Source organism: Oreochromis aureus, linkage group 11 (assembly GCF_013358895.1).
Source record: "Oreochromis aureus strain Israel breed Guangdong linkage group 11, ZZ_aureus, whole genome shotgun sequence".
Taxonomy (NCBI): Eukaryota; Metazoa; Chordata; class Actinopteri; order Cichliformes; family Cichlidae; genus Oreochromis; species Oreochromis aureus.
In genome coordinates, this window is record NC_052952.1 from 24,741,171 (window position 1) to 24,764,978 (window position 23,808).

Genomic DNA, 23,808 nt, shown 5'->3' on the forward strand with positions numbered 1-23,808 from the left:
CGAATAACATACATTGCCTAAATGCCTAAAACTTCAAATTTTACTTTCCGATTATGTTACTTCGTTGTTAGGACAATTGTTTATTAATTTAATTTGCTCGGATTCGTAATTTAATTTTTCTTTTATGTCTACAGAAAAAATATATACATTTACTCTTGTTCTTTTTTCTGCAATTCATTTGTATTTTACCTGCCGTCACTTCTAAAAGGTAAATATAAATGTCGTTTCTTCCTTTTATGTCCGTCTTTTTATTCGTTTCTCGCTTTGTTATTATTATATTTTATTATTATGACGTTAGTTTTTTTTTAAAGCCGTCTGAGCTCTTTAATGTCAGTGACATCAAATCAAACTTACTTTTTCAGGCTTATGATCATAATTATTTGATAAGGAATTTGGATATTGGATGCGCCCTCGCTTCCTCATTTTTTCCTTTGTTTTTCGCCTTTTTCCTTTCCTCGTTTGTGAAATAGACTATTGACTTCATTTTATTCATCAAGACAATCCACCTATGGGGTCTCGCACCTTTCCTCATCTCCATCTCATTCGGAGGAGAAACTTCTGACAGGTGCGAGAAGCGGGTTTGATTTTTAAAAAATGCTCTCATCCTTAATGTGTTGTCATCTGGAAAGCAATTTCGTATGATCAAAGTGCGGCTAGTTAGTGCGGTCAATATTCTTTCCAGCAAGCTTCTCATATATCGATAACAAGACAGCAAAGCCTCTCGCCGAACTGCATTCAGGTCCTGTATCCGTTCTATGTGCCGATAATCCCGGGTACATCCTGTGCGTAAGATGCGTTATAGCCTCACATACATTTCAGGAAGCTTCAATATAAATATAGGAAAAATTATACCTCATTTATAAGGATTTTATAGGAATACAGCAGATAGAAAAGCTCGAGCAAATGCTGTCTAGTGCGATAAGGTCATCCACAAATGAGTGGCAAATACGCACGAAGTCATTATGTGAGTATTATAAGCTCATACTAGCTCTTCCTCTCTCTTGCTGTCACAGTTACTGTATGACAGTAAGGAGTAAATAAGGTGATTGATCTGTGGTCTATGAAGCAGCAGTGGTCCTGCGGGAAAACATCAGAACACAAGCCAAAGGATCGACTCCAGTCAGCTGGTCCAAAGCGCCACCTCCCCTGTTTCCTCTTACTTCATTTATTTTTATTAATTATTTGAATTGAGGGCAACCCCGCGTGCATACTTGTCCTTTTAACGGAGAATCTTCCATTCGCACTAATATATATATTTATTTATTTTTTCAGTGACGCCTTCGTGCGACAGCGACACTTTCCTCCTTGTTTCCTCCTTTCCGGTCGGATCAAGCGAAGCGGTGAAGAAACTTCCAGTCCAGTCCGTGAGACCGTGATCGGGCTTCGGCCTCAGGTGCATCTCTGAGGCGGAGCGACGCGGAGGTCCAGGTGGGTGAATTCAGTTCCCCCCCTTTTTTTTGTTTGTTTCTTTTTTATCTGTGTGCCTTTAATGTCTTTTTCTTCCTTTGCTTCTCTTCTGCGGTTGCATTTTCTAATTACAGTCGAACATTTTTCTATAATAAATTAAAAATTTTTAAAATATTTTTAAGGTAATCTGAGGTCACTTAAGTCAAGATGCTTTCCAGTGGGTGGGGCCATTTGTTGCTGATTTTAAAACAAGAAAACAGAACTGTAGTTTACAGAGTCCATGTAGAGATGTAACGTTAAACCAATGTAACCATTAAAAGTGGTAATTTAAACTTTATAAGACAGATTTATGCACTGTATGAAATCTTTCAGATTCGCCTATTTCTTAAAGATTCACAGAATAACAACTTCTGAAAATTATGAAAGGAAAAATATTTTTTTAATGTGTGGAAATACTTTTCAATATTTCAAGATGGTCTTCTTTTGGTATTCTAATAAACACTGCAATTAAAAAAAAAAATCCAAAAACCTCTTTTTGGATTTTGAAAATGTGTCAGTGACAAAGTGGCACAGAACTATCTACAAATAATCAAAGGTGTCCAGTCCACTATCCAGTAACCCTTGGCCATGTGCAAGATTGCTCTCCATCAAGGTAATGAATGCTTCCTTCGGTTCTTCTGCACCCGTCTAAATTTTCCCGTTTGATCTTACACTCCTATAATTTGTGTTTCAGTATTTATGATTCAATATTCATTAGTGTCTGCTGGAAGACAAAATTCTACCTGTTACTCTCGTAGCCTTATAGGGCACCTGAAGGACTTCTCCATATCTTTTCCATCATCTGCAAACAATCCTTCTTTCTCCGCCCCCCCAACCCCCTCACGTGGCCCCCATACCCCTGTCGTCTTTCCCTGCCACACCTGGTAACTACAAACTTGTACACAATAATAACAGCCAGATGTATCCATCTATCTCTCTATCTAGCCTGTCGGCAGTTAGTGGAGTGGCTGAGAGACTTGCAGGCGTGAAAGGTCAGTTAATCAATGGCGCACAATTTGACAAATCCCAGTGACTCTTATCATCCTCACGGGTGTTTAGGGCCGAAAGGAGGACCACCGAGATAAATGCTTAATCCTGAGTGCTCAGTGAAAGAGAGAGAGTGAGAAAGAGAAAGGACAAGGACGGGAGCACTGTGAAGCAGATGGGCATGCAGAGAGGTTGAACGCCAGGGTTGGTGGTGGAGGGCAGTGGGCTTTGGAAGAGTTGACAAGTAGAGACAGAAATGGAAGAAAGAAAGAGATGTGGAAGTGACTCAGTGCAACAACTGAGGTGAACAAATGTGCCTGCGTTTGGAAATGACAGATTATACTTTTGTCTGTCGCAATCAAAGGACATGGGCGACTTTGTGGCTCTCAGATCACAGAACATTGCCTCAGGCTGGACAGGCCGTGCACATGCCTTCTGGGCTGACAAAGAAATCCTGGTTCACTCTCGGTTATGGCTCTGCTTCTGTGTGTAAAGTTGAGAAAAACCTGAGGAAAACAAAGGTGTATGAGTGGTTGAATTCTCCTGTGGCATGTTAGCCCGCCTGCAGCAGTGTGCAACCAAGAGGAAAATGAGCTTTTGTCCACAAGGCTGGCCTCTTTTTTCCTTCAGTTTTTTTTTAAACTGCAGGGGTTTTGGAAGAGGGAACAATTTCTCTGCCCTTATACCCTTAACAAACATCACCTCAGTAGGACATGTCGTCACTTGTTTTTATACTGAACTGCTAGGACCTTGTTATTTCCTGTTTTTATATTGGCATACATCGCATTTAGTTAAAGAATCCAAATAGCATTACTGTCACCAAAAGTGATGGCTTGAATCTGAGTGTATGAATGTGATATCCTTGCCGTGTGTGTTTTATCTTTTTTTCACATGGGTGCAAGAGAACTGGAGCTCCTTGAGCAATCACACAGACAGACCCTCATGTCCTTTATCTCCATCTCAATACAAGTTCAATGTAATTCAATTGAGATTAGTTGAACTGGCATGACAGCAGATCCGTAGTATTGCCAAAGCACTTAGGAGGCAATGACAGGACCACATCGACGTGGACTTACACATACACAACGCTGCACGACTGGCCAACCTTGTAGTGAGACTAAGACACACACACGCACACACAAAGTATAGGATCGAGAGAGAGAGAGAGTGACAGTCGAGTCAAAGAGGTTTTGGCAAATCTCAGGATGATGAAGTTAAAGGCTGATAGAAACTTGTCGAAAGAATGCGAAAAGAAGAAGAGAGGAATGATAAAGGGACCCGGATGACGAGTAGAGCTGATGTATGACAGAGTTCGTCCAAAAAAGATGAAAGAATGATCGACTCTCCGGGAGCACGATGGAGAGAGAAGAAGAAGGAAGGACAGGGAAAGGGGAAGAGGAGGAGGTGACAAAGTGAAAGAGGTGAGCGATGCTGGGGAGAGCGAGAGAAGAGACAGAGCGAGTGAGGAGAAAGCGCTGAAGGCGAAAAAAGGAGAGGACAAGAGATAAAGAGAGCAAAGGGGGGGAGGGCAAGAGAGGATAAAATGTATAAGAGTGATGTACGAGAAGAGGGGAGAGGAAGAGATTTACTAGAAGAGAGATTAAGTCAAGTTGTCCCCGGTCAGTCATTAATCCGATTTAAGAGCAATTAAGGTGAGACTGATTCCTTCCTAGAGAGAAAGAAATAGATGGAGAGGGTGAAGAGAAGGGGGAAGAAAAGAGGAGACAGGGAGGGAGACAAGGAAAGAGTGATTGAAAGAGAAAAGTGGGAAAATAAAACAGGTGTCTAAACTCTGGATGTCGGTTAGTGGACAAATTACAAGCAATGTACTGAAAAACTAACAGGAACCCTGGCAGAATACTCTAATCTGTTTATTTGACTGTGATGTAAAATTGGACAAATCTAAAACTTGCTAAAGGTCACAGGTTAGGGAGCGAGGTGAAATAAATTTTTCAAAAGGCACTCCAGAAGTTTGGTCGTGGCTTTTCGTGTAGTCTCCAATCGTTGACTAACACACATTCCCTTTTGATCAAACCATGGATTTTCCGTGACATTGGGATCATAGAAGGGTACCTCCACACTCTGTTAACAGAAACTAACATCTAAAGTCTGCGTGTTATGGCTCAGTTATCTGTGAGATTTGTTTTGTGAGAGTGGACAGGAGATGTGAAGTTGAATTTCAGGTGAAAGTGCAGTGGCTGCTTCCCTCCAGTCAACATTAGACAGCGAAGGGCAAAGAGGAGAAAGAGACAGTGTTAGAGAGAAGGAGAGTGAAAGACAAAGTGGATGACTCTCCTCTGAATGAAAATGAAAAGCACGGGAGCAATGAAGAGTTTCCCTCCTCCTCCTCTTCCTCTTCCTCCTACTGCAACAAACCCCTCCAATCCCCGCTCGGTGTGCTCTGTTGTTCCAGATGTGTATCAGGGGTCTCGGGGTCAGCAGAGGGGTCCCTCCACTTGCTGTAGCGTTTCTATGTCTATTGGGAGATGGTGGTCCTGATAGCTTGGCCGTCTGACACGTACACAACAGTACATAAATCAAAGGCGCACATACACACCCTCACTCCATTTATCTCCCACTCAAGCAGTGCGGTGATAGCAGCCAACTCTGCATAGAGTCAGACAGAGGGAGAGGTTGTGGTCTGTCTTGTTAAGTGGGAAAGTAATAGGTAGCTGTAAAAGGTTTACTTCTGTTGCTGCCATCTCTATTGTTCAGGCTTTTCCAGTGTTTGTGCCTCTTTTGTTTGATGTGCTTGAATAGTATATAGCACACTCAACTACGTACATAATTGCTGTTCCACATAACTGCAGGACAACAGCATGTTATTATGAAGTCTTTTAAGGCAAAGAATGTAGCAAATTGAAAGCTGAGGTCATAGATTTTGTTTGTAACATTTTAGGTATCTGAATGGAAATGGTTTTACATGATTTCATTGACTTACATCAATCACAAATGCACATGTTTTTCAAAAGAACTCGGCCATTACTGGGAAAATGCACTTATACACATCTCTTTATTTCATTTTCTGTTTTATCCTGGCTTTTCTCCTATTAAGATTCTCTCTATTTTTCTGTGGCACATCTATTGCAGTTTCTGTGTACCAATCTGTGGACCATCGCAAGTCACAGATTGAGAGGCCATTTGGCTGCTGTTGACAGGAGGGAGCAGCTATTGACAGGGCCCTGCCGGGGAGGCGTGTCTCAGGCCCCACGTCCAAAGCGTTTGTGGCATTTAATACACTGTAGCAGTGGTCCTCACAGCCCTCACCCTGCATGCTACTGCCATAGGGATCAATATGCACTGGGTTAGAGAGAAATGGACCATCTGATGCACACTCAGAGAGGGGGATGAAGGAAAAAAGAGTGTAAGAGATGGAATCAGCGGGGAGGGGTGGGGTAGCGAGGGATTTAAGGGAAAAAGAGAGGCAAAAGACTTGAAAAGGGGGAAATGGTGAGACCTAAAAGTGAAGAAAAGAAGAGAGGAAATGATTAGAGGCATGGTTTAAAAGACATGGAGGCAGAGTGTTGCCCAGCACAGAGATAGATAGCAAGGGAGAGAAAGTGGTCAGTGGTTGAAAGAGACATTCAGCTGGGAGAGAAAACAGATTGGAGGGAACGGGGATAGACACTGAAAAAGAGGAAGGCTCTAGACACCAGGGAGGATACACACAGGAAAGGAAAAAAGACATAAGGGAAGAGACGAGTGGGAGATAGGAAGGGAGAGGGGGAGTAGAAGGAAGAAAGGAGAGGGGAGAAAAACAGAGGTGGTTGGGGGGTGCTGGGAAGGATGAGGAGGAAAGGAGGGGAGTGGGGGGGGGCTAAAATTTCCATCAGGTTTTCAATTGGGGCGGATCAATAGTGTATTAGAGCTCACCTTGACCCCATCCCTCCCCCCTCTCCCTGGCCCAGCACACAGGCCAAGCTACTCTCCCTCACAGCAGGGGACAGAGAGGGGGAGAGATTGCATTACGGCCCCCCTTTCTTGGACCAAAGTGGCAGAAAATGGCACAATAAAAGCAAGAGCGGACAGAAAGAAAGAGGAAAACTAAGTCGCGGCAGGTAGAAACAGAGAAAGTGGGAGACGAGGAGTAAGAGACCACGGAATGAGCTGGAGGAGAACCCAGCAGGTGCTGCCGTGCCTGTTTGGATGGAGCTTTCTAGGAGAGGAAACTTGTTGGGCAGGGTGGTGTGTGCATGACTTGTGTGCATTTGTATCACTATAACACTCAAAAGGACAGATTGGAACTGAAATGTGTGATCCACATAAAACACGAGCATGTTTTTTGAACATGTATAGAATTTGGTTAAATAACTGTGCTAAGTGTTGACGCAGTCACAGGGCTGCAGAACCTTGAAAGACAGAGAGTTTTGTGTATCACTGTAAAAAAATGCACTCATATGGACTCGAACAAGTCCATGCATTAGTATTTTTATTTTATTAATATGCCGCTAGTTTAAAAATTGTAATATTCTGTATAGAATACCTTACATATATAACTATTCTTATATTTATCAGATAACTACTTATTAACAGCTGGTTTACCTTTGATCATAATGCCGGGTTTGGTGAAATCTGAGTTGGAGAAACATAGCAGTGAGCTTGAATGGGTAAGAGTGGTTTAAAGCTCCCACAAGGAACTTGGCTGTTGATTCTCAGTGGATTTGGTCCTCCAAACTAATTAGATTTTGCGTTAATATACCAAAATATATATATATATATATATATAATTAGATACATTTGTGAATTAAATTCTACACTCCAAATGCAAAGCCTACCAATGCTTTTAAGGTGTGGTGTACAAATCGGTGATCTGCTGCACGGTTACACACAAATGCTCAGATAAATAAGCTGGCTGATGTGCATGAGACTGGTAGGACACCCTCCATCACTGGAGGACAGTGGGACTTGAAGCTGTTGCAGAAGGACAGAGGCAGGGGCCAGAGTGAGGGCGATGATGGGGGGAGAGGTTGAATAAAAAAATTGATCTGGGAATTTAGCATTTAGACACAGTTTGCAAAGTGATATAGAGGGGAAGCAGAGGAGCAGAGGGGACGGTGCGGGGGAGGACACTTAACTTTACAATAGGTCAGCTCTGCTGCTAACTCTCTTACTAACTGGAATCTTGACATCCTCCCTCATATGCCGCTCTGTGCATATTTCCCAGAAAATAAACACAAAATGCAATTCCGAGATTCTTTCAATGATCCATCTTCAGCGTGTGATTTAGCTGTTTAGACAGGAGCTTGTTTGTAAAAGCGCAGACCTACTAGCAGCACCATCCTCATCTCTTCTCCACATTTCCTAATGCTGTTCCTATTGTCACCCATCCACACTCCAGTGCACATACACACGCCAAGACGCCCGGCAAAACAACACACAAATGCACACGCGCACCCTGTGTCAGACGTGCGCACACACAGTAACACACAAACTCGGTCCCACTCACTGAGGGGGAGAAAAGGAAAGAAAAAAGGAGAGAAAAAAGAAATCGATCGCCGGGGATAGCGGTGCGCGTCGGAGGATCGTATCTTGTCAAAATAATATATTACCCTCATCCCCGCCTGATCGATGCGGTGGATTAGGGACGGAGGGCTCCCTTTCTCCCCTCCTCTCTCTCCCTCTCTTCCTCCTCGGTGCTTGGTGCAGTTTAATATTTACCTCCGTGAAAGAACGGCCGCGACGGCTCTCAGCCCTAATTGATTCCGACACATGGGGCTCTGTGCTCAGGCTGCGGATGAGAGAGGGAGGGCCGGCTGGAATGCAGAGGTAGAGAGGCGAAAGAAAGAAAAAGAAAAGAGGAGGGAGAGAAGGAGAAGGAACCTCAGGACAGCAGCATAAAAAAACAAAATAGCTGGAATATGTGAAAAGGAAGGCTAGGAAAAGAAAAAAAATTCCATAAGGAAGAAAAAAGAAGCTGTGGGAAGAAATGGAAAACTGAAAAGGCTGAGATAAAGTATGGAGTTTGAAGAATTGGATGGATAAAGTTTAGGGTGGTGGAAGAGAGACGGATGAACTTAAAACCTTGGAGGAAAACCTGGGAGGTCAGAGGAAATACAGTTGGAAAGGTATAAGATGGAGACAGCTGAGCCAGAGGGTAGAGAGGAATGGCAATGTATGTGGCACAAATAGAGGAGAGAGGGATGAATGGAACGGATAGCAGATAGGAAATGAATCAGGAAGAATGAGGGAAACGGGGAGAGTAGGTGGAAATGGGACAGCACGCGAAAGTGGCTTCAGGAGAGCAGGAAGAGAAACGGGAGGGATGAGGGCAGAGGAGAGCAAATGAGAGGGGATTAAGAGAGCGACAGGAAGATGGATAGAAATGGAGGAGTGAAACATGACGGGTGGAATGTAGAGCACCAATAAAAAGGCAAGAACGGGGAGCAAAGAAATAGGGGGATGATGGAAAAAAGAGCCCGGCGCAGAGGTGACAGAATGATATCAGGTGGGATAGACAGAAAACAGGAGTGATAGCGGAGCGAGAGGCGGGAGGGTAGAGAGGGACCATATTTTCCGCTGAAGGAACTGGCCTGTCATGCTGTTCCGCCAGCGCAGAGCGGCTCTATAAAATACAGGGAGCAGGCAGGTCGTGTCGGGTGACTTATGTGTATATCTAGGCTTTGTCAATATTTCTTTCTGTCTTCCTTCCTCTGTGCTCCCCCTATTGCTCCCTCACTTTCTTTTTCCAATTGTGCTTCCACTGTCTCCCCATTTCTTACCACGAGTGTGTGTTCGTCCCAGTTAAGTGCTCACTCCATCTCCAGCATTGTTTGTCCGCCTTCCTGTTCTCTCTGGGAAGTGAGAGCATATACAAGAGGTATAAGCCGTAGAAATCACCTGCACCTTTTGAGCTTGCAGCCAAACATGACTGTGGTGCAACAACTTGAGGACTTGCCGGGTTTTATTCTTCAGTCATTGTCCATTATGAGGCGATAGAGGCAGGATGATGAGGCTTGCGGTTAAATTTACATCAACAGAGCACCAACACAAATGCTGTCATTGGGGTTCATATCTTAAAGTCTATCTCCAGATTAAGAACATAGAGCCAGACACGGATGGTTCCCACTCTCAAACCTACTTTACCTGTTAAGACGGCTTCTCTTCTGCATAAGTGCAGGGATAAATGAATGCATCGGGTTGTGTACATCTTTCTGTAAATCCACTTTTCTAGTTTGTGTTTCTCCCAGTACAGAAGCACCGGGTGGTAGGTTGATTTATTCATGTGATCCCACGTTGGGTTACACCTCCTCTTCCTCATTTGGCATGGTTTAGTATCCTGCACACAGGCCTGTGGAGACCTGGATCCATGGGGGGGCCAGGCATCCTGCAGATACACTACCCCGGTGCACAACTAGTGGACACTCACAAATTACCCTGCTCTACATTTCATGTATATTTATTATGAAAATACATTAAAACTTCTCTGAAATGTTTCTGTCTCGCCACATAAGTGAGATTTCTACAATGTTGCCCTCATTTTTGACTTTACCAAAGTCCTGGTTGGAGTTGGCGATTAGAAAAACATTCGAGTCTATTTCTACCTACCTGGTGTCGCCACAGAAAAAGTGAGGAGGGGGGAGGGAACACAGAGGACACAGAAGTTGAAATGGAATGAAACAGAACTTATTTATTTTTTAAAAATAAGCCCCAAATTTCCAATCTATCCCCATGACTTCCTCTGCCTCGGTGCTATGGTTTCTTTTTCCTTCTCCTCTCTCTCTCTCTCTCTTACTCTCTTTCTCTCTCTCTCTGTCGCTGTGTCTGTTCTTTATTTACACCTCTCTCCTGCTCTCTGCAGTGGCTCAGGGAGCGGTAACAGAAGTGTCACTTGTCATTATTGGTCTAATTCAGTAATCCGTCATCGTGCACTCACTGTATGCAGTGCATTATACGCCAGCACAGCAGGTGTACTACGCACCGAGGTGGAGATTCGATTTGACACGCACACACAGGCGAGAGAGCCAATGGGGGCCGGAGCAGACGGGCACCAAATGTGTGTGTGTGTGTGCGTACATTTTGTTTTCTGTGTGTCAGAGAAAGTGGAAGAGGAACAGATAGAAAGATGGAGAAATTGAATTTTTGTGTGCATGTCTGTGGATATATTGTAGTTTCAATAGAAATGCAGCGGTCTAAGACGTCTCTGTAGTGGGACGAGACATCAGTGGCGGGACAGAGACAGCAGAACGAGTCAGAGCAGAGACTGTGAGCGGTAGCACATGTGGGAACAGATGCGAAAGAAGATATTTGCAGTAAAGAAAAGTGAACACAATCCAACAATATATTATTACAGCGTGCTTTCCATTCATTTACAATCTGCAATCATCAAATCAAAGTTTACGTCTTCATCTGAGGGCTGAATATGTTTTATAACCCAGCCTGGAAGCAAAGCTATAACACAATCTACTGTTCAGAACACTGCTATGGTATTGAGTTTCCATGATTCTGTTGTTCAACACATTTACTTAGCTATAAAAGTTTTGCTTTATCCTTATAGCATTTTATAAAGCGATTCATTAGAACGTAATATATTTATTTCATAAGCGAATATGATGACTGACCGGCCAATAAAGTCAGTTCAGTCTGATTTATAAATTAGTTGTTGGACTTTTAAGTTGGTCAAACTTATAGTTTATTATGGTTTTCCCCATTGAACTGCTTGGCTATTTAAACCACTTTTATGCCAGTTTTTCTCCAGTATTTTCAGTTAGCTGCTACACTACGCAAATAGGACCACATGGCTAAACCTACCAGTGGGGAAAGAAAAAAAATAGGCACAAGCTTAAGTGGTCAGCGTCTTGGACTCTGACCCACCTGGACTCTCTAGATTTTATTATTAGAGTATATGGACTTATTGTCATTGTACAAAAACATAATGTGTTGTGCTTTTCACCCACCTCATCCTGCTATAGTGGAAAAAAATCCATAAAGCGATATGATTGCTAAGTCTTCCAGATCTCTGTTCAGCTTGCAGCATTGCTAACTTCTGCACTGCAGTGTGAAATTATGGATCCTCCTGGGATTATGCTTAGAAGCACCTAGATAGCCCTCCAAACCCAAAGTTTGTTTGATATAATGGTCAAGTTTAGATTCAAGTTAGACATGGTGAGGTGAATCCTGCTGCAGTCAGGGTTGTGGTCTGTAAGACTGATCCATTATCCATGAAGTCAAGCACCAATTTTATCTGCTTTAGTCTCGCCCATGTTTATGTTTGTTTTTATTGGCGCATCAAAACTGGCCAGTACGCATCACAGATGACTAATCAATCAGTCAATAAATCAATAATCAATATTGGTACAGATTTTTTTTTAAATTTAACTCATCAGTGCTTTATCAGTTTAAATGATTTTAAATGTAGTTTAACCTTTTTAGTGCCGCTTTCCTCAGCTTACACGTAGATATCATTCTAAATGCAAGAATGTCAGTCGGTTTATCAACTTGACTTATGCTTGGTATTGGTAGCTGTTATTCAAGTTCACTTTTATTCATTTATTTTTTAGTTTGTTGATTCTGCATATAGTATATACAGCTGGATGCTTTCATATCAAGAAAACAAAAACAAAGGCAAAGTCCTATAAAAACAAAGGAAAGTGTAAGTACCATCTCTGAAAACCCTTTCACTTCATGGATGATATGTAAACATGATATGAATTAATCTTAAAACAGGAGGAGGTAGAAGCTTAACACTGCACACAAAAATGTGCATTCAGTCCAAACTTGGCACACTTCTAAGTCAAAGCTATCCACAACTTGGTGCTCCGTTGGGTCCAATTGAAAGAAAGGCAAAGCCAAGCTTTGTATGCAGCGTTGACAGTCCCACCTCCCTTGGGGTTGGAGATGGTGCCCCCTACATTCTGGGTACTAGAGTTTTATTCTATGTGAACAAGTGTAAGGGTGATAGGGTTTAAGGTTTGTGATGGTGGAGCTTCCCCTCTTCTCTTTATCAATGGCAATTTGTATGTGAGCGCACACCTCTGGAGTCCCAGCGGACACAGTGGATTTCATCAAGTTCTTAACCCCACAAGGCTACAAATCCGGTTACCACTGTAAGTGTTTTAAACTGTTTAAACTATCACAGCACTCCATGCTGAGTCCCAGCCCGTGTGCAAGTCACGCCCAGATCACACCGAACCATATGAGTGTAACTGCATTTACTCTACTTTTTTCTCTTATTTTATTTTTGCTTCATATAACACCTGCCATTTCCACCAGCACATCAAACCCCGGCTGTAAGCTGACTCCAAGGGGATTCACTTCTATTGTTTTGTGAAACCTTTTTACAGCTGCTTTTATTGATTCATTTTTATCATTCCTTTTTTCATTAAGAACAAATGGAAGACATTTTTTATGTGATTTGACTACACCCCAAATTTCTGCTGCTGATTTTACTGTAAGATGTATGATTGTGGGATCCTCTCAGTGATACTGATGATGCAGCGAAGGGCAAAGCACTTTATACATTGAATATTAATAGCCATGGTTGCTAATTTTTAATTGTAAGATTTTTCTAATTACTTCTCATTAGTGTAATTTGCATAACTCTAAATATATGGTGAGCTATGACGAGCCCAGTTCACAATCAACAGTTCAACCAATGAAAACAATGAAAAAACATCACATTGTGTCTTTATTTGCCACTTCTTAGAAATTATTTTGTCATTGGTCATCAGTAAAATTTGAGACATGTAATTGAGCTAAATCACCGATCCTCTTTTACATCAGGAGCAAACCAAAACACTTTTTCAAACAGACATCGACTGCACAATTTAAAGCTGTCACTGCATCTGATTGTTTACTAATCGCTAATTTATCCTTTGAGAAAGTATTCAGTTCGAGAAAGTGAGGTGAGAAATTACAATTGAACTAAGAGAGAAAAAAAGAGATTTTTATGTTAATGATGTTAGACTTTTACTTTTTTCTCCAGAGCCCCCCTCACCCACCCAAAAAACAAGAGTAAAGCCTTTCAGTCACATATAGCCAGAGAATAAGAGATAGGTATAGGGGGCTCGACAGGGTTAATCCTTTAATGTGGTATAAACTGCAACTGGTAGCTTCTGATTGTTGTTGGTTTATAAAATATATCTCTTAAATTTAAATTACCCCACCCCCCAAAAAAACTTTTACTGTACAATATTATCAGGTTACCATCAACTGGAAACAAAACATGCTTAAAAGTTGAAAGAATGAAATGACAAAAGCTCTTTTTTGGGATTTCACAGAGCAGACAAAAAATGTTAAGTCAAAAAATGTAACATCTTAATTTTATAATGAACCAGTTATTATGGCTTAAAGGCTACATAGAAAGGTCATTAATATCTGAAGGATTTGCTTATTTGCTTATATCTTCAATGGATCATTTAGCCTATTGACAAAGAGCCCTTTGATTTTATCTATTGCCTGCCTGATAGTGATCATCGACTGGGGAGTTATTTTGTATTAAATAATCAGAGGTGATCAATACCGCTCAATAACTGTCTTCCTCCTCCTTCTTATCAGCGCCACAATGTCTCCATGTTGAAAGACCCATAGGCGCACACTGCTGAAATTCAATTTTAATAGTCGGAACAGTCGGAATATATATACATATATATATATAATCTGTTGATCCTCTGGCGATTACAGTTTTACAGTTACTTTGTCTTTGTTTAGGGGCTGAATTGCACAATAGCATCCACCAAATGATGGCCAGCACACAATGAGCTACTTCTCCTCCTCTGCATCAGTTGATCAAAACCGCCCGGAGTTATGCAGTTAATGGCATCATTATTGTAAAAGAGAGAGAGAGAAAAGGAGATAGGAGAGAGCGAGAAAAGGGGTGGGAAGAACAAAGTTGGAAAAGGAGAAGGAGGAGGAGGGAAGGAAGGAAAGTGTTTGAATTATTATCCTGTATATGCTCGAGTGGACACGAGACAGAGAGCAGGGGGCGATTTGGCGAGTTGTTGAAGAAAAGATGAGAGGTGAGGCCTACGGTGGGGAGGAGAGAGCAGGAGGGAGGGAGAGCCGGTGATGAATGGAAGGAGAACAGGGATGAGAGACGGAGCAGCATGAAAGAGTATATACGGTGCGCGGTCCCGCTCCGAGGATGATGAAACGTTAATTAAAGTAAACGAGCTACCTGAGCTCCCCGGCTAACCCCCTGTCACACTCTGTCAGGAGACAGAAAGAGGGAGGTGGGGGGCAAGGGGGGAAAGAGGGGGGGGCGGTGGAAATTTGACTGGAGAGGAGAGAAGTTGGATAATCCAGCTGTGGCTTTAGTTCAAGGTTGATTGCTGTCACAGTTTCGGGCACAGATATCATGCATGTGCACACCAGCGAATATTAATAAATATGATTTCAAGTTGACCATTTAATCATTTAAGTTATTTTTTCTGCATTATTATTAAATTATTTCCCATTAATTCCTCGCAGGCTCCATCCAAGATTTCGTGTGAGACCCGCCGAGCTCTCCGCAATGACATCTCGCATGCGGGAACAGAACATTTTGAATGAATCAATCAGCCGTGCGAATGTGCTTGAAATGTTGCTGCGTGGATCAGTAATTACAAACTAATTTTTGGCCAAAAGTGGGCCCTAATTTCCAAAAGAAACCCCCACCCATCCTCTTCCCCCTCGTATATGTTTCAGCCTGTGCTCCTCTGTGTATATAATCCTTATTTCCCGTTCAATCCACGCAAGGTTTCATCCGCCAAGATCACCTTTGTTTCTTTTTAATGCTCATATTCATTCAATTAATCTGGGCTCTAATTCGTTTATATATTTATTTACTCGGTCTCGCCATCACTCTCTTCTTTTTTTCATCTCTCTCCAACGATTATCCTGGCGTCTAATTAGAAATCGATGCCGCTTGGCCGCCGGGTATTTGCAATGTGTTTGTGGACGTTGAGAACAATTCCCCGGACAGAAAAGACTGAGAGAAGAAAGAGAGAGGAAGAGGAAACGCTACACTACACTGCACTGCACTATATGCACACACACACGCGTGCGCGCAGATTCTGACAACCGACTTAACTGCTTGCAGCTATTCTTCTTTCTAAAAAAGCAGTAGGCTAAGTTTAAAAAAAAAAGAAAAGAAAGAATGCAAGGAAAGGAAAAAATGAAAAGAAAATGATTTTTTTAACGACTGACGCGGGGGATTTGTGCAGAATTGTTGAGGACTGTTTCCCCGTCTTTTAGGAAAACAAACAAACCTCGAAGTGGAAAAGCACTTTAAATGTGATGGCCTGCATCTAACCCTAGCCAAAAGTCGAAGGAGCCAATTCATCACAAGGTTATAACACTCCAGTGCGCCTCTATTGCAATGGTATTCTTATTTTAGTATTGGGATTCTATTTTTGAGGGTTTCGGGCCTGCGTATGTCATTAACGCATTAGTCCGAAATGCAAACTTCAATGAAAAAAAGTGTAAGAGCCTCTATGTGCGTTTAATAGCAGCCAAACTTTGTTGAAATTAGCCTTCGGTAAATGAGCAATCGTTCATTTGCCTTTCTCCCTTTAAGGCGAATATTTCGGGCTGTTGGAAACTCAAAGTCTAAATTACTTCAAACTTAGAGTGGACTCTGGCACCCGTTCTCTTTTCCCTGTTTTGTGCTATAACCGGTGTCTTCTCTGATGCTCATTCCGAGCCGGCGTCGCCTCCTCTCTGTCGCGTCCCGCGGAGAGCAGTCGGTATGGAGGCGACGGGTTAGCGCCATTACCGGGGCCAATCGAACCAAACCGGATTAGCAGCTGCCAGATGAAAAACGAAATCGTTCCAACCAAGTGAAAAAAAAGAAAAAAAATGTAGGGAACCAGAGCCTCGCACTTTTATTAGTTCAGCTTTACACCACAGTGTGTTTACCATCTGTGCGCAACCTTTTATTGGCTCTCCCCATAATCTGTTTTTCAGACGCCGTTTCTCTCTGTTTTCTGTGTTCATCATCCCAAACGAGATGCATCACTTTCTCTCCCCCTTTCCCTCCCTTTCCCTGTGTGTGTGTGTGTTTCTCCAATAACTCCGTGGGTTCACCAGTCAGGAAGTGTCATATCGGGAAATGCAGTGTTGGAGTGTCACCCCCCTCTGCATGATAAGGAAAACTGAATAACTTGCTTCTTCTCCTTGTTGCTTCACATTTCATCAACCCCTGTGATGCTTTACTTGTGCCAAAACCATCAGTCTGGGCTCCCTGGTGTCTGTGTGTGTGTGTGTTGTGGTTCCACATGTGTGCGTGTGTATGCATGTGAGTGTGTGTGTGTCTTTGTTGCTCTGTGCAGTAAGCCATATTTGAGGCTTCATCCTTGCATTTTCTGTCAGTCTATCTTTCCATCTTGCACGCTCATTAAACGTCCCTCCCTCACACAGACACACACACACCATCTCTCTCTCGCACACACACACACACACACACACACACACACACACACACACACACACACACACACACACACACACACACACACACTCCCTCTCTCACTCTCTCTCTGAGTCTCTCCCTCTCCTTCTTCTTCCTCCGCGCCTCACGCTCCCCTTGCCCGTGGCTATATGATCGTGAAAAATGTGTTTACAAAACTCGCTCTCTTGCAGATCAAACCGTACGGACGAATCAAAGACTTTGGAGAGAGAGGCAGAAAAGAAGCGAGGGAAGATAGAGAAAGAGAGATAGAAGGGGTATGAGCAGAGGGTGTGTAGAGGCCTTATAATTTTAAAATTCTCTATGTGTTATTCTCTCTCTCTCCCTCTCTTTTTTTCCTCCTCATGTGGTTGTGTGTGCGTCTGCATCTCCTTTGGTAATACAATATCTTTAAGGCCCCCAAAACAACTATCTGTGTCTCACAGTTAAACATGAGATAATGCAATATTGATGTCTCCTTGTCTTTGCTATAACGCAATACTGGACCCATTCAGGCTGGACACGCTAACATAGGCCGATAGTGCCCTTGCACTTAAAAGAATTACTCTGCTCCTGTAATAAATTTTAGAGGGATGCTACACAAATATGAAGTCCCACAAGGAATATAGAAGCCTGTGAGAGCATAGAAGTAAAAAAAAAAACACTCCCAAAGAAGCATCAGGTCACCTTTCATATTATGTATTCAGTACAAGGCACACAGTAATACTGGGCTGTATTAGCTTTCAGCTGGTTCTTTGTGCATTTGGGTTTCAAAGGAGTGATTTGAGACATGTTTACTGGTCCAAGTTTTGAGCGACTTTGTATTAGCTGAGGCCTCTGTAAGTCCTCAGAGTTATGAAGGCTACTTGCGCTTCATTTTGTGCATCACTTGTTCACGTAATTAAAATTTCAGACTTTTTAGTTCATTAACAAACAAGGACATTATTCTGAAGTCCAACGCTGGGTGCCTGTCACTGCTGTCTTAGTAAAAGTTATTGAACTGTTTAAAGACCAGGGACACTAAGATTTTATTAAGCAGCCGAACCAAATACAACCAAAACTGGGTTATTTTAGAATCCCTAAAAGCACAAAATCTCACATTGTGTTGTACATTAAAAAAATGACATCAAGTGCAATAAAATGTGTGAGAACCTTTTTAAAACTTATGGTTTATACTCTTGTGGTTGGGAAATAGCTTTCTCAAGCGCCCATATGATACATTACTCCTATGACAAGACTTCTTTTTTTTTTATCATAATGTCAAATTGCCTGATGAGGGTGCAAAGGCAGGAAGGGTGTGAGGAGTTATTTTTAAATAGAAATATCAGAATTGCTGCTTTTAATGTTTATGACAGGTTTGATAATTATGAGAAGAGAGCGTCTAAAATCCACAGAGAAGGACAGGAAGAAGACACAAAAAGATGAAGGAAGGGGAGGAAAGGGATTGTGAGGGGATGATGGTGAATGTGGTGAAGGAGGAGAGGAGAGGGGAATGAGGGGGGTGGGGTGGGGGGGTGGGGCAGACAGACAGGCAGGGGGAGCGATTATAGCAGGGTTTATGTATGAGCTATTGATTGAGTCGGTGGTGACTTCTTGAGTGGTTAATTCGGGAAGTGAGAGCGATAGAGAGAGTAACTCACTGACCAGAGAGGGGAGGGAGAGTGAATGGGGGGATAAAGAGAGAGATAGAGTAGGAGAGCGTGATGAGGAGGAGGAGAGATACAGAGGAAGAAAAAAGTGGACTTCCCCAAGTTAAAAGTGTGGAACGTAAGATTCTATTTGGCAAGGAATTAATTTGTGGTTCATGATTACTAACAGGGGCAATTTAGGAAAGAATGAAGCAGGGTTGTTTTGTTTTTTTGTCTTTTGACCCTTTTCAAAACTGCTGAACTTTTCTCATTGACACAAACACTTGGATTTAAAGTTTAGCCAATATTTAAAGGATTTCTATTACAGAAAAAAAGTCTTAAGATTTGTTTATGATGTGGATTATGTATATATGCTCATTCTGTTTGACACAAAAAAGAAACTAAAAGGGAAAATCAATGAAATCCACATTTACCTGTGTAGGGTTTTAGAGAGGGCACGGTACCTCGGAGCAGGAAGGGTTCAACTCCAGTCTGAGGCTTTTTGTGTGATGTTTGCATGTTCTCCCCATGAATGTGTGGGTTCTCTCCAAGTACTCTGACTTCCTCCGAAAGTCCAACGACATACACTGGTTCAGGTGAACTTCTGATTCCAAAGGGGCCGTAGGTGTGAATGTGAGCATGAATGGTTGTCTTTCTCTATGTGTTTACCCTGCAACCCATCCCGGGTGTTCCTTGTCTCTTGCCCTATGAAAGCTGGGATGGGCTCCAGCCCCCTTTCAGCAACCCTGAATTAGATAAGGGGAAGGAGATGGATGGCTGGATTAGATTTTAGAGTAGAGCTGGGGTCTCTACCTCAATTCTAAATTCTCAATAATATAGGTTCACAAGCAGTTATCACTAATTCAGAGGGGAAGTGTCATTAAGCATGAAGGTGATTAAACACCATTATGAGCTGCTAAAGGGTCTCTATGACCCCAAACACACAGAAAACAGTGCAGTCACATTCAAACACTGTGTAAGTTATAATGATCACACAGCTTCTGATCTGCCTTAGTATTGCTTCAGTCCCAACACGGTTTTCTTTGGGAAATTAACTGAAGATCTGAGCAACCTGCGTTCATGTCCTGAACATACTCAACTCAATTAAAGGCTTCCGCTCTCCATCACACGTAAACACTGAGCGAGATCAGACAGCGTATTTTCTTCTCTGGACTTAAGCCTATAGGACAGTCGTGCGATCGCTGGAAACCACAGAAGGATCTGTTGGTCTCACTGCATCACCTTGTCTGAGGGAAAAATAGTCAAGAGCAACAACTCTGAGTGGGAAACGCGGTGTGTGCGTTTGGTGGACGTGTTTGTAGTGCAGTGAGCGTGAAGGTTCTCTGTAATAGCCTATAGACAGATTGGTTATTATTCCAAATGTGTCCGGTGCATATTCGCCCGCAGTTTGATTTGCAATGCATCTCTCAGTTTGTTCGCTGGTAGGATATCCTGGATAGGATATCAAATTCCTAAAAGCTGCGCGCGCGAGTGACGCTACGTGGGTTTTGCGTGCATCGGTGTGTGTGTGCGTGCGTGCGCGCGCATGTGTGTGTGAAGGTCAGCTCGCCGGCGCAGTTTCTTTTCCTATTTCTCTTCCCTCTCGCGCAGGTTTTGATCTCTCAGCCGCGAGATCAAAGGCGCTCTCTGGCTATTAGTCAGCGCGAGCCATTGATCCCTCATCGATCCACGCGAGACACAGCCGCCCCGTGAACACCGCGCGAGGCTCCCAAAAGCTCCTCCCGCGCGTCAGGAGAGAGAGGGAGAGAGAAAGCAGAGGAGGGAGATGGAGCGGTGTCTGTGTGTGTGCGCGCGCGAGCGTGCGCGCGTGTGTATTTTTCTACTGGCGCGGGCAGAGCCAAACTCGAGCTTTTTCTTTGCCGCGGGACATGAAACAATGAGGCTCGAGCCGGTTTTAATAAAGCGCGCTTTCCCTCCTTTCAACTCTGGCGCGAGGCGGACGAGCCGGCAGCGGAGAGCGATCGATAATTAATGACGATGAATAATTTAACCCTATCGATTGATACTTTTTTCTTCATCCTTTTTCCCCTTCTTTTCCTTATTTTCTTAAGGCCAGCGTTCTATATCATACTAATGCCGTTTTCACGCGCTCAACATCCTCATCTCCACTCACCTCTTCTTAAACTTGTTGGAGTTCTCCACCGATCGTGAAAGTCTGGAGAGAAAAAAAATCAGGCTTCCTTATTTATCAAAGTACCCTATTTATGACCCGAGCTGGAGTCTAAACTTCTCTCCGTGAATTGAGCTGGCCTTTTCTTCTTACTCTTCTTTTTAAAGCCGCAAGGTGTTGTGTTTGTCATTAAAGCCAAATATGCACATCATACTCCATTACAATTAGCCCAAGAAACGAGCCATGATATTCTTTTAACCTTTTAACATATTCTTTCTGCCAACACTTCATTTATTATAGTCAATCCCTCTCACACACTCCTGGTGTTACTCCGTGACTTAAAGTAGTGATATAATGTAGTAAAATCTCCAAAGCTCAACTCATGAAAGAACACACGAAGCTCTTACTCATTTTAAAGCACTCGTATTTTCAGCAGGGGTATCTGTGCTCAGCATTGACTTTAAGCTATGTATTCATAGATTTAGGAACTTGATGCAAATTCTAAACCCAGCCTTATTCCTTAAGCCCTGAACCAAACAGTTCAGTGTGAAATTATGTTTCTTAAGTTTTCAGATATGGACTTTAATATTTCTCTGCCCTATTATTCCCTGCCTCTGTTGTCACATCTTGTACCGCTGCTCTACTGTATCTTTCAAAGTACATTTCACTGGATGATATTCTGGCCAGGCAGTCCTGTCAGATGATAGCCTGTCTCAGTGTGAAGGACTCAGTATTAGCTTTGCCCCTGCAGTGTGGAGTAATGGGTGCTCTGTGGGAGAACAACTAGATTCAGCCAGTACTCCTGTAACGATATGTCTTGGTTAAATACACTGATGCTGCTGCACCGCTGCCTGCTCCTATTATAGTGACTGCACTGATTTCTCACTCTTTCACATTGCAGTGTGATGGGTGTGTAAGGTACAAAGGAGGGATTGTGGGGAAATCTAGCGGCTATAAGTTGCAACATGATCAGTATTGCTGTGATTATCTGCGCAGTTTCAGTGATTAAAATGTAATCTTTTTCATTTTTTTAATGGATTTTCACGGATTCAAAGCTTAAATGGTAAAAGTGAAAACCTTTATGTACAACATTAAATGCCTAACAAAAAAATAAATATCAATAATTTAAAAAAAAACAACAATCAGTGACTGTTTTAATTTTTCATGATTAATCCAGTGTATTATCGAATGTGTAATATCCTGCGAACAGGTCAAATTGTCTGAAAAACAAAGTACAGAGACCAAATCTTTAACTTGTGAAGTTCTGAGAGACTTCGGGATGCTAAAGTTGACTCTGTTTTAGTTATGTAAAGGGGAAGTTAATTTTGTTGATGGCAAGCTTTCAGTCATTGTTTGTCTTAGTTTGAAAAAGCACGTGGAACTTTTTGTTTGTCACATACTCGATCCAAAGAGGACCTTTTTTATTTGGATGCTCAAACAAGATGTAGATGAGATGCATATTTGGGCTTCAAAACAAAATTTGTAGATTGATATTTTGAGATGTAACTAAATATTATTTTTAAAAATCATATAAAGAATATTCTTGGTAATTAAGATGGAACTTAAGCTGAATAAGAAGATTTATAGGCCAGTGTGTGGATAGAATTTAATTCTGTGTTGACTTTTCTCTTCAACATTTGGATAGACAGGTTCTTTTCCCTCTTCCTGACCACCCCCCTTTCCTCCTCTCCTCCTCCTCCTTCTTCTCTCTTCTGTCTCTCTCCTCATTTCTCCTCTCTCCTTCTTTCCATCTCCTCTAACAAACCCATAGCAGAGTCCCTCTGTTCTTCCACCCTGAGGCTGACCAGTGTGTCAGAGCTAACCAGGGAGAGGAACAGAGAGAGAAAGACAGAGATAGCAGGAGAGAGGCAAGCAGAGTGAAAGGAAGAGAGAGAGAGAGTTTTCAGTCAGGCCTTTTTCAGGGGCAACCAAAAAAAGGAAGATGAGACAGATGTACAGAGTCCTTTTCATCTAGTGGAAAAAGAAAGCGGGAGAGGCCAGACTCTTCATGCCTCTCACATTTTTCTATCTTTTTATATCGTGACCCATCACTCTTTCCTTCTTTAGACAGCACTGGAGACATAATGTTGCCTGAATGTCAGGCTGCCCTCCTTCCTCGCTCTATCCCAGTCACTCTGCAGAATTTCAAAACGTAGTTTGTACTACAGTATATCCCTCACACTGTTTCCTTTTCACTCCCGTCAGTGGCCTACTAACCTTGGCATAACAAGTATGCCAGTTCTGCCTTTACTTTAGCAACATTGTTACAGAGTTGGTGTTTGGGAGATAAATGCAAAAGTTACAATTACAAATCTGTGACCTTTGTGGCGAGACTGACCTCTTAAAAACTCAGTGGGACTGGTCCAATCCTGACTCTTGGATATGCTTTTGCAGTCCTTTTCTTACTCTTAGTCCCCACTTGGGCAAGATGGTCGAGAGGTCACAGGAAGTTCATCAGTTGATAAAATACAAGTTTAAGTTTACTGCTGAAAGAAGGATGGTTCATGTACAAGTCTACCTGAACATGATGCAAACATACCAATTTGGTCATTGCAACACTGTAGTGATTTTCATCTTTCTTTTTTGATTGATTGATTGATTGATCATACTTTATTCATCCTGAGGGAATGAATAAAAGAACCATTGCAACTGACTGTCCCTCGTCAGACAATGGTTGGAAATAATTGCTCTGGTTGATGTAGGAGTTTGTCTTTAGAAGACCTATCTGCTTGTTCATTAATTTATTGTCCTTTTTTTCCACAGCAGTTTTTCCAAAGATCAAAACAGAGCTGGCATTACATGACTGAAGGGTTATTTACAGGAAGCAAGTGAACTTTACTTGCATTGTGTGAAATTCAAGAAGAAGAGAAATAAACTGAGTGAAAAATGCATTTTATCTCCTTTCCAATAATTTGCTGCTCATCGCATGATTTAGTTTAAGTAGTAAATCTGCAGTGAGCAGTATAACAGTATAGTACCCTGCACTGTGGGTTTGCTAGCAGACAGCTTAATTTCTTATACTGTATGAATTTTGAGGATGTTGCACTGTGCATAAATTTCACTCTCTAATGCTTTGAAAATGGCTAAAAGTAAGTACAGAGAGCAAATGTGGAGGGATTTCTGAGGTTTACGTGTTGAGCAGCGATAACAGCCGAAACCTTTAACCTTCAGCCTTGACCCAGGAAGTTTGCGTATCCCTGCAATGTTGTTGTGTCCTAAAGTCACAAAAAACAGAGTGCACTCTTTCAAGTGCT

At 42.4% G+C, this 23,808-nt stretch overlaps 1 protein-coding gene across 1 annotated transcript in view; it reads left to right on the top strand.

The window, feature by feature from the left end:
* Positions 1-1,377: 1,377 nt before the first annotated feature.
* erfl1 (Ets2 repressor factor like 1) overlaps positions 1,378-23,808 on the top strand; it is a 32,814-nt gene continuing 10,383 nt past the window's right edge. Inside the window, exon 1 of the mRNA XM_031726141.1 lies at positions 1,378-1,428. The gene's annotated coding sequence lies outside the window, so the exon portion shown is untranslated. The remainder of the gene's footprint in view (positions 1,429-23,808) is intronic.